The sequence below is a fragment of the Fukomys damarensis genome, unplaced genomic scaffold (genome assembly GCF_012274545.1).
Source record: "Fukomys damarensis isolate Sample0158 unplaced genomic scaffold, DMR_v1.0_HiC HiC_scaffold_5, whole genome shotgun sequence".
Taxonomy (NCBI): domain Eukaryota; kingdom Metazoa; phylum Chordata; class Mammalia; order Rodentia; family Bathyergidae; genus Fukomys; species Fukomys damarensis.
The window spans coordinates 72,201,480-72,216,402 of record NW_022900917.1 but is presented as its reverse complement, the minus strand read 5'-3'; positions in this window follow the sequence as shown (position 1 = coordinate 72,216,402).

Sequence of the window (14,923 nt, the reverse complement as noted above, 5' to 3'; positions counted from 1 at the left end):
GGCTCACAGAACAGGTCTGAATAAATGCAAAAGAATTGAAGTTATCCCCTGTATATTATCAGATCATAGTGCAATCAAGCTGGAGATCAATAGCACAAGAAACTGTAGAAACTTCACAAGCACATGGAAACTGAACAACATTCTTTTGAACAATCAATGGATTACAGAGGAAATTAAAGAAGAAATTAGACAGTTTTTATAAATAAATGAAAATGCCAATACTACATACAGGAATCCATGGGACACAATGAATGCAGTTCTACTGGGAAAATTCATAACATAGAATGCCCACACTAGGAAAACAGAGTGGACTCAAATAAACAACCTAATGATGAATCTTAGACTCCTAGAAAAACAAGAGCAAGAAAAACCCAAAGCTTGAACAAGAGAGGAAATTATAAAGATCCAAGCAGAAATCAATGCAATGCAAAATAAGAAAATAATAGAAAAAATAAATGAAACAAAGAGCTGGTTTTTTGAAAGAATAAATAAAATTGACAAACCCTTAGCTGATCTTATCAAAAAAAAAAAAAAATAAAAAAAAAAAAAAGGAAAGAAAAGAAAAGGCTCAGATCCATGCAATCAGGAATGAATGAAAAAGGCAAAGTCACAACAGATCCAATAGAAATCCAGAGGATCATTAATACCTACTTTGAGAACTTGTACTCCAATAAAATGGAAAACAGAAGAAATGGACAGATTTTTAGATACTTATGAATTACCAAAGTTGAACGAAGAGGATAAAAACATTTTAAATACCCCAATAGCAGTCATTGAAATTGAAAATGTAATTAAAAAATTTACCAACAAAGAAAAGCCCAGGCCCTGATGGATTCACTGCTGAATTTTACAAGACATTTAGAGAAGAACTACTGCCATTACTCTTCAGACTTTTCAATGAAATTGAAAGGGAAGCTATATTTCCAAATTCATTCCCAGAAACAAGTATCACTTTGATTCCCAAATCAGGGAAAGATGCAACTAAAAAAGAGAACTACAGGCCAATCTCCTTAATGAATATAGATGCAAAAATCCTTAATAAGATACTAGCAAACAGAATACAGAGGATTATCAAGAAGATCATACATCCTGACCACATTGGATTTATTCCAGGGATGCAAGGATGGTTCAACATACTTAAGTCAATAAATGTAATATATTATATTAACAAAGTCAAGGACAAAAACCATATGATCCTCTCAACAGATGCAGAAAAAGCATTTGACAAAATTCAACACCCATTCATGATAAAAACCCTGCAAAAAAATTTGGAATAGATGGTCTCTATCTCAACTCAATGAAGGCTATCTATGAAAGACCAACTGCCAACATCATATTAAATGGCCAAAAACTGAAAACCTTCATGGTAAAATCAGGAGCAAGAGCAGGATGCCCACTATCACCACTCCTTTTCAATATAGTTCTGGAAATATTATCCACAGCAATTAGACAAGAGAAAGAAATTAAAGCAGTAAAGATAGGAAAGGAAGAAGTTAAACTGTCATTATTTGCTGATGATATGATACTCTACATTGAAGACCCAAAATACTCCACCCAAAGACTTCCAGACTTAATTGACAGATTCAGTAGAGTAGCTGGATAGAAGGTGAACACCCAAAAATCAATAGCCTTCCTGTACACAAATAACAGACTCATTGAGAGAGAAATTAGGGAAATAATTCCCTTCACAATAGCATCCAAAAAAATGAAGTACCTAGGAATCAATCTAACAAAAGAAGCAAAAGATCTCTACACTGAAAACTATAGCACCCTGAAAAAAGAAATTGAAGAGGATATTAAAAAAAAAAAAAAAAGGAAAGATATCCCCTCCTCCTGGGTAGGAAGAATCAACACAGTGAAAATGGCCATACTACCAAAACTGCTACACAGGTTCAATGCAATGCTAATTGAAATTACTACACTATATTTCACAGAACTAGAAAAAAGAATCAAAAAATTAATTTGGAATCATAAGAGACCTAGAATAGCAAAGGCCATCCTAGGCAACAGACTTATGGCAGTGGGCATAACAATTCCCAATTTGAAACTGTACTACAAAGCCACTGTGATAAAAACAGCATGGTACTGGCAAAGAAATAGGATTGAGGATCAGTGGAACAGATTGGAAGACACAAAAACAAATCCAGGTGTACTCAGCTACCTCATCTTTGACAAAGGAGCTGACCATCCTCAGTGGAGGAATGATAGCCTCTTTAATAAATGGTGCTGGAAAAACTGGATTTCAACCTGCCACAGATTAAAACTGGACCCTTATATTTCAACATGCACTAAATTAAAATCCAAGTGGATTAAACATCTAAATAATAAAACAGAAACACTAAACTTGTTGGAAGGTAAGTTAGGCGGAACTCTGGAAGACATTGGCATAGGAAAAGACTTTATGAACAAATCCTCAGTAGCACAGGAACTAGCAGAAAGAATCAACAACTGGGATCTCATCTTATTAAAAAGCTTCTGTACTTCAAAAGAAACCATCAGCAGAACTAAGAGACAACCTGCAATGTAGGAAAAAATTTTCACCAGCTTCTCCTCAGACAAAGGACTATTATCTAGAATATATAAAGAACTCAAAACAATCAGCTCCCCAAATATAAAGACTCAATTCAAAAATGGGCATCCAAAATGAACAGACATTTCTCAGACAAAGAAGTAAAAACAGCAAGTAAATATATGAAAAATGCTCCACATCACTGGTCATTCGAGAGATGCAGATGAAAACAACACTGAGATTCCAGCTCACCCCACAAAGAATGGCTGCTATAAAGAAATCACACAATAACAAATGTTGGCGGGGTTGTGGGGAGAAAGGAACCCTTCTCCATTGTTGGTGGGAATGCAGACTGGTGCAACCACTGCGGAAATCAATATGGAGATACCTCAAAGAGCTTGGACTGGAGCTTCCATTTGACCCAGCCATCCCTCTACTGGGTATCTTGCCAAAGAACTAAAAGAATCATATCACAGTGATGTATGTGCACCCATGTTTATAGCGGCACAGTTTGTAATAGCTAAAACTTGGAAATAGCCCATTTGCCCATCAATTGGAAACTGGATAAAGATGTGAATATGGAGATACCTCAAAGAGCTTGGACTGGAGCTTCCATTTGACCCAGCCATCCCTCTACTGGGTATCTTGCCAAAGAACTAAAAGAATCATATCACAGTGATGTATGTGCACCCATGTTTATAGCGGCACAGTTTGTAATAGCTAAAACTTGGAAATAGCCCATTTGCCCATCAATTGGAAACTGGATAAAGATGTGATTTTTCTATAAAATGAAATATTACTCAGCCATAAAGAACAAGAAAATAGATTCATTCATAGGAAAATGGATACATATTGAAGATATACTCCTAAGTGAAATAAATAAGTCACACAAGTGTAAATACCAAATAGTTTCTTTGGTGTGAATAAACTGCAATAATACATAAGATCCTAATAAAATTACTGACATTGTGAAATGGGAAGAAAGGGGCTAAAGGTATAGGGAAGGTGGGATGGGTAGGGGAAGGGTAATAAGGGAAAAGAAAAAAATGTGAGAAAATGAAAAGATGGAAATAAAGTGTTTGTAGATGGGGGAGGAGGAGGGGGTGAAGGGAGGGCAGGGACAAGGGGAAAAAATGAGAATCAAGGCTTGTCATGTAGAGGTACTAGATCCCAACAATGAATGTAACTGTACTGTATCCCTAAAATGTACCAACTCAATTAAAGCTGAAAAAAAGAAATTTCTTTAAGATCTTATCAGCATAATAGATAGATGAGCTAGGTAGAAATATTATAGGTGGTCAGATAGGGTTAAGTCATTGAGAGGGCCAGGACAAAGGTGAAACACACCACAACTGCATGTTGGCTAAAAACCAGGCCTCAAGATGGAGAGAAGATGACCAGATCCACACACTTCTTCAAAGAACTAGAATCAGTGAAGTATAGATAGACAATGACCACCCTGGGGGTGACTATAGACCTCTGGACCCATCTCCTCCTAGGAAAACCCTTGTCCTTTCCATCCATGCTTGCTATGTGACTTGAGCCAATTGGACCACAATTACCTAGGTGACTGTACTTGTAATCTTATTGGATGTTCATGGCTGTGGCCCACATTGTACCAATATGGGTTTCACCCTATAAAACTTCTCTGTAAAGTGGAGTCCTTGGACCCACTCAGTACCCCTCCTGCACCTCAGGAGCTTTCCTAACAATAAATATCTTCCTACTCTTGGCCTCTGTTGTTCCTAGGACTCATTCTTTGATTTCTAGAGAATAAGAACTCGGTGTGTCATACAGTTAACAGATAGGGAGATAAATTCCATATTTTATACTTTCCCATAACACTAGTAATAAGTTGTATGACTGTTGTTCAAACACCATTTCAGCATCTTTCTTCACTCACTCGCCTATCTGTCCATCCCCTCATTATTTTTCCTTCATTTCATGTGAAATGAGTCTTTGTGATATGCCAGTCACATCATTAGGGAGACAAAGATATCAGAGCAGTGTTTACTCCAAGCCGCCTGACAAAGGCATTGATTTGGGGGAAGCTGAAGTCTGGAGCAAGGAATGGGAGAAATTGTCAATGACTCTCAGGCTTTCGAGAAATTACCAAGCCAGAGACTCTCAAACATCTCAGAATGCAAATCAGGAAGTTCGGTTCTTCTTGAGGAAACATTATGAATTCCTGACCTGTTCATTTAATGAAGAGGATGTTATCAAATTCATTTTAAACATGGGGAGTTTAGAAGTTAAAATTTCAGGCTCATGAGTTGAACTCTTTTCATTTAAACCCATCCCATCTTTCAGTGGTTGTGTGATTTACAATACATTGTTTAACTTCTCTGAGATCTCCTTTACACTTCTATTAAATGTGGATAGGGTTAGACCTCCTGTGGAGGATTAAATGGTCTTTTGCTTTTCAGAATTAACCTCCTGCAGACAAGTTAAAATACACCAGTTTTAGGATTATTTGGAGGCAGGTATTTTACTTTTCTCCATGTGATTGTACAGGAGGAAGGGATAAGCAATGATGTATCAGACTTGCAACCCCATCCTCCCCAGTCATGGGTATAGTAAATAGTTGTTTGTAAGTCTTTGGAGCCTGGAACTGCGAGTGTATACCAAAATAATCTGGTGAATTCCCCCTCCCCAAATGTTCATGTAGTGCTTATTATATGCAAAATACTTTTCTAGGTACCACAGAAACAAATGATTAAGATAGAAAAGGTCTGACTTACAAGGTCTGTCTAGAACTTACATTTTAGTAGAATGATAGATAAACATGATAATTTAAATCAGTAATACATGTGTGCAATGAAGCCTGGAAAATAATCCTATGGTGTCTACTATCACAGTGACAATGGTAATAATAGTGATATTATTATCAGCAAAAGAATTATATGTGACCATCAAGACATGTCTATAAAATATATAGTAGCATAAAATAGTAGTGTGAACTATGCCCATTGACATATCACGTGTCTTCTTTTTTCTCTATGGAGTACCTATTAATATCTCTTAGAGTAGGTTTCTGTGGGTTATGGTTTGGAAAACACTACTATTTCTTTGAACAATCAAGTTTGAAGTCCAGTTTTCAGCATGCCTGCCTCTTACTTAAGACAAGTGTGCAAAGAGAGGCCCCAGTGCTGTGTGTCTAAGTATTTAAACATTGAAAATCAAGGCAATCAACCTAGATTTTGATCTATCCTATGACCTAGATAAATTCTAACAATCCCTGAAGGCATATTCTCCTGATCTTCAATGTGGGCTGGAAAGTGGTGGTCTGGTGAGAATGGGCTCCTGAGAATCAACCTCTTTCACTTTCCACTCCAGCCCTGTCCAGTACCATGAGGAGATATTCATGCAGGATATGCACCTCCAAGCACTCCCACAAACAGCTACTTCCTGGACCCCACTGGTGCAGGTCTTTGGCAGTTTGGGGAGAAAGTTCCAGAATTTACCAGAAAACAAAGAAACACAAAGTGGAGTCACTTACCACCCTGGCATGGCACAATCCAGTTTCTAGTGCTGCTTATCTAGAAAGAAACATGCCTCATGGGAAATGCTAAACAATGGCATAGGAAAACAGAGAATTGGGAAATATTTTATAGACATGTCTTGATGGTCACATTATTAATTCATCACATAAGGCTTTAGCATTCAAACAAATGTTGAATCTTGGAACAGGTAAGAGTAACCAATTTCAGAATTATGGACAAAATATTTCCTTTCCTTGGGTTTCACTTTCCTCTCTGAAAACTGCAAGATTTGGATCCTAAGTTTTTGTCCTAGCACATTTCTTTCAATGATGTGGTCTTCAGTAGATTTTTCTCTGCAATGGAAATTAAGGGTATTTATTATGGGAAAAGCGCCTGAGCAATGAGATGTTTACCAAGAGCAATAATTATCTCTTAGGTTCCAGTCCTTTACAATTCATCTAAATGATTTTTGAATACACTGCATACTTGAGTTTTCATCCCTAGCCTGTGACACTGATATTCTTTTCTTCATTTGACATTGGAGAAGCTGAAGATGAGAGAAGATAAGTGAATATCCACAGTCTCTTAACATCTGTGGGACAAAGCTAGGTCCCAATTCTGTGCCACAGCCTTGAATTTTAATGTGGGTGTGCACATTTTTGAACACATAACATTCAGGGAAGATGGTACTGCAAGTGTGAAATCCATTCTTTCTGAATGAAGAGGAGGATAAAAAAACAGCACACATAGGCATGTCACTTATGACTTATTAGTCGACTTGAGGAAGGGTCTTTCCTGCAGATGAGAAAGCATTATTGCAGCTGCTACCAGCCTGACACACATGAATTCATGTGCCTCACCGCAGTAATCATCATACTTTGCCTGAGACACTCAGCCTCTGAAACAGTGCAGCCAGAGGGACCTCTTCCCTGCACATATCTTCTAAATGCATAAAAGCTCAGAGTGTGTCTCTGAACATTGCTTCTGTTTCCATCCTCTAAATACAATGTGTGAGCAGCCTGGCTCCCTGCCTGCAGCATTCTACCTGCCACCCTGGGAAAGGTGAACAGAGACGGAGACAAAGGAGGCTTTACTTTTCACATTGCTCTCCCTTGGGCTCTCTTGGAGATTTTTGCCAGGTGGAGACCACAAAGAAGACCAATAAATAAGCACCCAAGGTGAGTAATGAAAATAAAGGGCAGGAGGAGGTCTGTGGAAAATGAAATATGCAAAACTTTACAAAGGAAGCAAACCAAAATGTAGGCACACTGGAAATGAATCAAATGACATAGGGAGTCAAAACAAGCAGAGAGAAGAGAGCTAAAATAATCAAATGGAAACACACTTTTGGGAAAATATCTTGCTGTGCTCAGCCACAAATGATGGTCAACAGAAACAAATCTATGCTCTCTTCACACTGCTTCTGGAGCAGTGAACCTACATGGTCTCTGCTGTCACTCTCTACTTCTTCCCCTAATACTGTGTCTGCATGGCCTTGGGTCAATTACTGTGATTTGACTTCAAAAGCCTTAGAGTTTTGAATGAAAAATGGGGATAGTTACACCAACCACATGATTTATTTATGACGAATGTATTAGATATTGCATACATATTAGCTTAGGTCAGATTTGGAACATTACAGGGTTTTAACTGGAAAACTGTAGCTGCCACTATCAGTATCATCAATTCATATTTCCTTCATTGGTTAACACAAAAATTTCAGTGAATGTAACTGCACATATCAAAAATGATAACATCAAACATGATGGAAAATGATTTACATATAATAAAATGTTCAAGTGTAAAACTCAATGAGATTTGATAATTCTATACATTCATGTAGTAACTACTACAACCAAACAAAGTCCTCATGCTCTAAAATGTCATTTATTATTCCTTTGAGGTTTACTTTACTCCTTGTCCAGAAAACCACCAATCTGCTTTGTGTCACCATAGATTAGATTCTCAGTTTCTAAATTTTTTTCTTAATGGAATCATGCATTTCATATTAATTTTATGCTCATGGGATCATGAGCTACTCTGTTTCTGGCTTCTTCCATGCAGTATAAATAAGTTTAAGATCCATTCATGTTATTGTTACTTAAGTTTGTAATTTATTGTTTTCTTTTGCAGTATTGAGTAACACGTCATTGTGAGGCTATACTAAATTTTTTTTATTTACCTGATTATAGATACTTTTTTCCCCAAAATTTTTTCAGGGAAGAAGGACTGCATTGGCTAATGGACTCTAGACCATGTGTGTTATGCCTTGGAGGAAAGTTTGTCTGCATTTTGCTCATATCCAGAGACTGCCTGAGACTGAGATTAAAGGCTGTGGACTAACTAATCTGGCAGAAGTAATTGCAAGGCAGTAATGTTGAGGCTGTGGTATGGCTATTGTTGGGTTCTTTTAGCTAGATTTATTTTAAGAATCAAGAGCACAGAGCCCATAAGAATGATTTAAGTTTGGCTAGAAAGGAAGTTCCAGTAAAGCTATGACTGGCAAAGATGGAACAGAGGAAAAGTTGGTCACTAAAAAGACTAGCAAGAAAAACAGCCAAATGTTTGAGAAGACATCAGAAAAGGCCTGAGGACATCACAAGAACCAAAAGAACACCAGCCTCTGCAGCCTAGAGTTGCAAAGGTGAAAGTCTTTGCTTTGAGAAGAGTGCCCCAGGGTACCATGTTCCAGACTGGCGGTGGCCAAGGAATGTTATTCCTTGGGATCATGTTCATAGGCACTGGACCCCTACAGCCAAGAGAGAAGGAAGCTTGGCTACTGCTCCAGCTGGTGGCAGACTCTGGTACAAGTCACACCATGTTGGTTTTAGGTACATGTAGAATGCAAGAGTTCTGGGGTCAGGAAGGCTTCTACCCAGATTTCAGAAGCCCTGGGAGGCCGGGCAGTGTGCCCCTGCCAGGGCAGAGTGTGAAGGTGTGAATGTGGAGCCAAAGGTGTTGATGTTTTCCCAGTTAGATTTTGGCCTTGCTTTGTTCATATTCCTTGCTACCCTCCTCTTTGTAATTTTTACAATGGAAATGCCTGTCTTGTTCCATTGAATGTTGGAAGTGTTTACCTTTCTTTTTATTTGTACAGGGACTTGCTGCTAAGAGTTTGCTTTAAATCTCAGAGGAAACTTTGGGCTTAAACTTTTCAGCAATGGTGAAACAGTTAGGACTTTGGAAACTTGGAGATGGACTAAATGCCTTTTGGAAAAAGGGATATACATGAGTCTTTGTGGCGGGGGGGAATGGAATGTTATGGCTTGTATTTAGATGTCTCCCCAAAGTCTCATATGGTCATAGGTGGAGATTTTTCAGAGGTGGCCTGATCTAGAGAGTGTGGTGCGGGAATTGATTCAGGGTACAATACTAAGATCAATTCACTAGGATTGAGGTGTGAGTACTACCTGCCTAAGTGAGCCTTGATAAGAAAGAAGGGGCAGAAAGAGCCATGGGTGTTCCTTGCTTTCTTTGCTACCTTCTGCTCACCATAATCTGTTTCTCTTCTGTAAGGCCTATCTGCTGTGCCACTGTCTTTGAGCCAGCCAATGATGGACTGAAACCTCTAAAAATTGTGAGCCAAGTATGCCTTTCCTCTCTAACTTGTGGGTGTTGGATATTTTGTTTCAGCAATAAGAAAACTAAGACTATGATACATAATGGTACTGACACTACAAAACTAATTAGCCACTCTAGTGGTTATGTTATGTAGTTGTATTAGCCATTTCTAGATCTTATTATGTGAGGAATCTGTTTCTATTGAAATGTCTGATTTAATTCTATATTATTTGTTTCCTTTTACTGAACTCAGAGTTTCACTATGTTCTAGATCCTTTGAATCTTTGGTAATACTTATGTAATTACAAATACTTCTATGTTGTCTACCTTTTCCATTTTCTTGGTGGAATCTTACATGAGGAAAAATTCATAATTTTTGATGATAAATTTATCAATTTTCCTTTATGGTTCATGTCTATGAAATCTTTGCTTATTCAACATAGCAAAGATTTGCTTCATATTTGCTCATAAAAATTTTAGAGTTTTATGTTTTACAGTGGTTTGATCCTTATACAATATATAATTTTTGTATGTTGTCAGGTAATTTTTGTAATTAGATTATTTCTAAATGTGTAACAATTGTCCTAGAATCAATTTTTGGAATGTATCTTTTATCATCTTTGAATTAATTTTGTTACTTTATGGAAATCAATTGATTACATAGATTGTACATAGATCTATTTAAACACTATTTACATTGACTGGTCTTTTGAACAATATCACACTGCATTGGTGTGATCTCTTTTTTTCCATTAAGTTTATTGGCACATTTTAGGTATACAGTGCAGTTAAATTCATCATTGTGATCTTGTACCTTTACATGATGTATCTTGGTTCTTATTTTTTCCCTATTCCTCTGCCCTCCTTTCACCCCCCACCCTTCCCTATTTACAGAGACTTTGTTTCCATTTTTCCTTTTCTCATATTTTTCCTTTCCCTTCTTTCCTTTCCCCTACCCCTCCTACTTCCCCTGCTCTTTTAGACCTTTCCTTCCTATTTCACATTATCAATTATACATTTTGATTCTTATTTGCACGTTTAGTTTTTCACACCAGAGAAACTGTCCAGTATTTACATGTGTGTCCTATTTATTTCACTAAAGAGTATTGCCTCAATGTGCATCCATTTAGCTATAAATGTCTCTGGTTTCTCCTTCTTCTCATATATATAAAACCCCACATCTTCTTTATCCACTCTCCAGTTGATGGGCAATTGGGCCATTTCCAAATTTCAACTATTACAATCTGTGCTGCTATAAACATGGGTGTGCATATATTGCTGTGGTATGATTCTTTTAATTCTTTTGTGAAGGTAACCAGCAGAGGAATAGTTGGGTCAATTGGTACTTCTAATCCTAGTTTTTTTTGTTTGTTTGTTTGTTTGTTTTTTTAAAATCAGGGATCGAATTCGTGACCTTGTGCTTGTGAGGCAGGTGGCAGCAACACTGAGTTAAATCCCTGGCCCTCTAATACTAGTTTTTTGAGGTATCTCCTTACTGATTTCCACAGTGGTTGCACCAGTTTACACTGCCACCAACAATTAAGAAGGGTTCGTTTCTTTCCACAGCCCAGCCAGTATTTGTTACTCATTGATTTCTTGGTAGCAGCCACTCTTTCTGGAATGAGGTGGTGTCTCAGCATTCTTTCATCTGCATCTCTTCAATGACCAGTGATCTTGAACATTTTTTCATATTTTTATTTGCTGCTTTTACTTCTTTGTCTGAGAAATATCTGCTAATTTCAGATGTCCATTTTTTAAATTGGGTCTTTATATTTGGGTGCTCTAATTTTTTTTAAGTTCTTCATGTATTCTTGATAGTAAACCTTTGTCTGAGGAAGAGCTGATGAAAAATTTTTCCCACAATGTAGATTATCTCATAATTCCATTGGTAGTTTCTCTTGCAGTGCAGTAGCTTTTTAATAAGATGAGGTCCCAGTTGTTGATTATTTGTGCTAGTTCCCGTGCTACTGAGGTTTTCTTCATAAAGAATGAGATTTTCTTCATTTTCTGATATCCTCTTCAATCTCTATTTTCAGAGTGCTGCAGTTTTCAATATAGAGGTCTTTTGCTTCCTTTGTTAGATTGATTCATAGATATTTCTTTTTTTTGGATGCTACTGTGAAAGGGATTATTTCACTAATTTCTCTCTCAGTGAACCTGTTATTTGTGTACAAGAAAGCTATTAATTTTTGAGTATTGACCTTGTGTTCAGCTACTCTATTAAATCTGTCAATTAAGTCCAGAAATCTTCTATGTAGAGTGTCATATTGTCAACAAATAATGATCATTTAACTTCTTCCTTTTATTTCATGCTCTTGTCCAATCACTGTGGCTAGTTATATTGAACAGAATGGATATTTTGGAGAATGACCCATGTATAGCCAAAAAGAATGTATATTCTAGTTTTTTAGGGTGGAACACTGTAGATGTCCATTAAGTCCATTTGTTCAAAAACTTGGTTTAGTTCTAGTATTTCACTGTTTTTCATTTTGTCTAGATGATCTGTCCATTTGCAACAGTAGGGTATTGAGGTCTCCCACTACAATTATAATGGTGCTCATTTGATATTTCATGTCCATTAATATTTGTTTTGTATAGTAGAGAGCATTAGTATTTGGTGCATGTATATTTATGATTCTCATCTCTTCCTTTTGGATTGTCCCCTTTACAAGGATGTAGTGACCTTCTTTGTCTCTCTTAATTAGTTTTACTTTGAAATTTACTCTGTCTGCAAATAAGATAGCTACCCCTGCTTTTTTTCTGGGTTCCTGCTGCATGGAGAACTGCTTTCCATTCTTTTACTTTCAATCTATAAATTGCATTTTAAACTAGGTGAGTTTCTTGTATACAGCATACTGTTGGATTTGGCTTCTTAATCCATTTCTTTTGATTGGTGAATTGAGGCCATTAACATTGATAGTTATAACTGATACTTATTGATTTATCATTGTCATGTTATTTTCCTTTTGTTGGCTCTTTTATTTTTATTGTCTCCCCCACCCCCTTTAATTTTTTGCCTTGCCTGATGCATTTGCTCTGTTGAGCCTCATGGAGTTGTGACCTTCATTGTTTTCTTCTAGGATATTGTTTAGAATTGTTTGGAGTGCTGGCTTGTTATTTATGAAGTTTCTCAGGTGTTCTTTGTCATGGAAGCATCTTATCTCCTCATCAATTTTGAAAGATAGTTTTGCAGGATACATCAGGCTAGATTGGAGGTTTTTTCCCTTTAGGGATTGAAATACCTCATTCCAGGGTCTCCTTGACTTGAGGATTTGTATTGAAAAGTCTGCTGTGATTCTGATGGGCTTTCCTTTGTGTGTGAGTTGTTTCTTTTCTCTAACTGCTTGTAGTATTTTGTTCTTCTGTTGGGTTTCCAGGATCTTAATTATTATGTGTCTACAGGCAGATTACTATTTTTTGATCATGGCTAGTTGGAGTCCTATGTGCCTCGCTTATCTGTATATCAAATTCTTTCATACTGTTTAGGAAGGTTTTGGTCATTAATTCTGTGAACAGATTTTTATGTCATTTGTCCTTTCTCCTGCTTTTTTATGGACTTCTATCAGTCTTATATTATTCTTCTTTGAATTATCTAGGAGCTGCTGGATTGATTTCTCATGGTCTCTTGCTATTTTTAAGAGATCCCTCTTTTCATGGCTACTAACCACCATCCTGTCTTCTATATCTGATATCCTGTCTTCACATTGGTTCATTCTGCCAGGAATACTTTCAGTAGAGTTTTCAATCTCCTGGATATCTGTTTTAATTTGTTTCATGGATTCCATTTCTTTCTTATGTGGAGCATTCATAGTTTCAATTTCTTTCCTAGGCTGGGCAGTCATGGCTTCTGCTATGGTTCTGAGCTCATCTTTTCTTTTTTTAAATCTGTTTCTGTCTAAAGTCTCTAATCATGTCTTTCATTGTGCTCACCATCTCTGTAGTTATCTGAGAAATTATTTCTGTTTTTAATATTTCTGTAGCCTCATGCATCCGTTTTGTTACTTCCTGTGCTATCAGTGCAGGGTGTCTAGGTAGCTGATTATCAGACTTTTTGCCTTGTTTCCCTCAGAATTTGACTTTGATGAGCTGGAAGTCTGGGTGAGCACTTTGTTTAGGTGTCTTCTCATTTCTATTTTTGTTGTTGGTACTGTTTTTGGTTTAATTCCTGAGTTGATACTTCAATATTGCTTATTGTAAGTATCTTTGCTGCTTGTATTTAGAACCCTTGTGGAATGATTGCTTTTCAGAGATGAATTCCAGATGTAGCTGGTCTTCAGGTTTTGATTCTCTAATGGCTCTTAAGTAATGTTGTTTTCATTATACTAGGAACAATAATTGATTAGGTCAATCAGATCACCTTAGCCCAAGCGATACAATCAGCAGTAACAGCAAGCACAGCTTAGAAAATGACAATTTGTGGTAGTTACTAATCTATCACTTTTAACCATGTGAATTAAATAAAAATTGAGGACCAGCCCAAAATATGTTTATAGTGAGTAAACTCTTCAATATAGCAACTTTACCTTTCAGCATGGGGACTTAGAAGAAGTTGAGGAGGAATAGATAAGTAGAAGGATAGGGAAAGATTAGAAGTGAGGCTAGAGGAAATAGGAAGATCATGCAAACTCTAAGAAATTGTTGAAGACAAGAGGAAAAGAAAGAATGAAAGAACAGAGGCAAGAACAGAACAACCTAACAGCAATAGGGAAGCTAGAAACTGTATTCACTTTCCTTTCAAATTAAAGACAGTTGAGAAGGGAGGGATGTTAAGAACAAGGTAGGAGAGAGAGAGGGAGAGGGAGAGAGAGAAAGAGAGAGAGAGAGAGAGAGAGAGAGAGAGAAGAAAAAGAACAAAGAAAAAAAGAAAAAAATTGAAAAAAGAAGAAAAAATAAATTTGAAAATAAAAAGTAAAAATGAACGGCCTCTTTTAGGGTATGTCTCTGCTGTCACAATAGACAATGCAGGCAGCTGTACACAAACATAAGTCAATTGGTCTCAGCAAGTCTACAGCAGCCCCCTGACATTCAGGATGATTTCTGTTTTCAAGGCCCAAGTTGAGCTCCCTGACCTGACAGGCTGAAATCTGCAAGGTTCTACTGCAGGTTCCAGCTACCCTTCATAGAGATAGTGAATATTTTTTCTATGTATTTTTTGGCTATTTGTACTTCTTCTGAGAAGTGATTATTCATTTTAGTTTCCCAGTTTTTAATTTGGTCTCTTATTCGGGAGGGGCTAAGATTTTTGAATTCTTTACATATTTTAGATATTAGTCCTCTGAAATATGTTTGGGAATTTTTTTCCCATTTTGTATATTGTCCCTTCACTCTGATGACTGATTACTTTTGAATACTTAGAAGTATTCAAAATTTG